A 231-nucleotide genomic window follows, 5' to 3' on the forward strand; every position below is an offset into this window, starting at 1 on the left:
TATGTATGTTTTGTATAAAAAATAATTTCTCTCAAAGGATCGCAAGAAATTATTGGAAATTCAGATCCTGAAATACTCTAAATTCAGTTGAACTAAATATTAAAATCATATAGCTAATCATTAAAAATATTCTGTGTTTCATTTTTGTAGTAAAGTTCAAAACATTTATAGTGTTACTACGAAATCATGTTGTCTGAAATACTATGGAGAATGAAAGAACCAAAACAGTTC

General features: G+C 25.5%; 1 protein-coding gene across 9 annotated transcripts in view; it reads left to right on the forward strand.

The window, feature by feature from the left end:
- Nucleotides 1-231, forward strand: part of ZNF280D (zinc finger protein 280D) — a 127461-nt gene that overhangs the window by 109744 nt on the left and 17486 nt on the right. The gene's annotated exons all lie outside the window — the stretch shown is intronic.

This window comes from Ovis aries, chromosome 7, assembly GCF_016772045.2.
Source record: "Ovis aries strain OAR_USU_Benz2616 breed Rambouillet chromosome 7, ARS-UI_Ramb_v3.0, whole genome shotgun sequence".
Taxonomy (NCBI): Eukaryota; Metazoa; Chordata; class Mammalia; order Artiodactyla; family Bovidae; genus Ovis; species Ovis aries.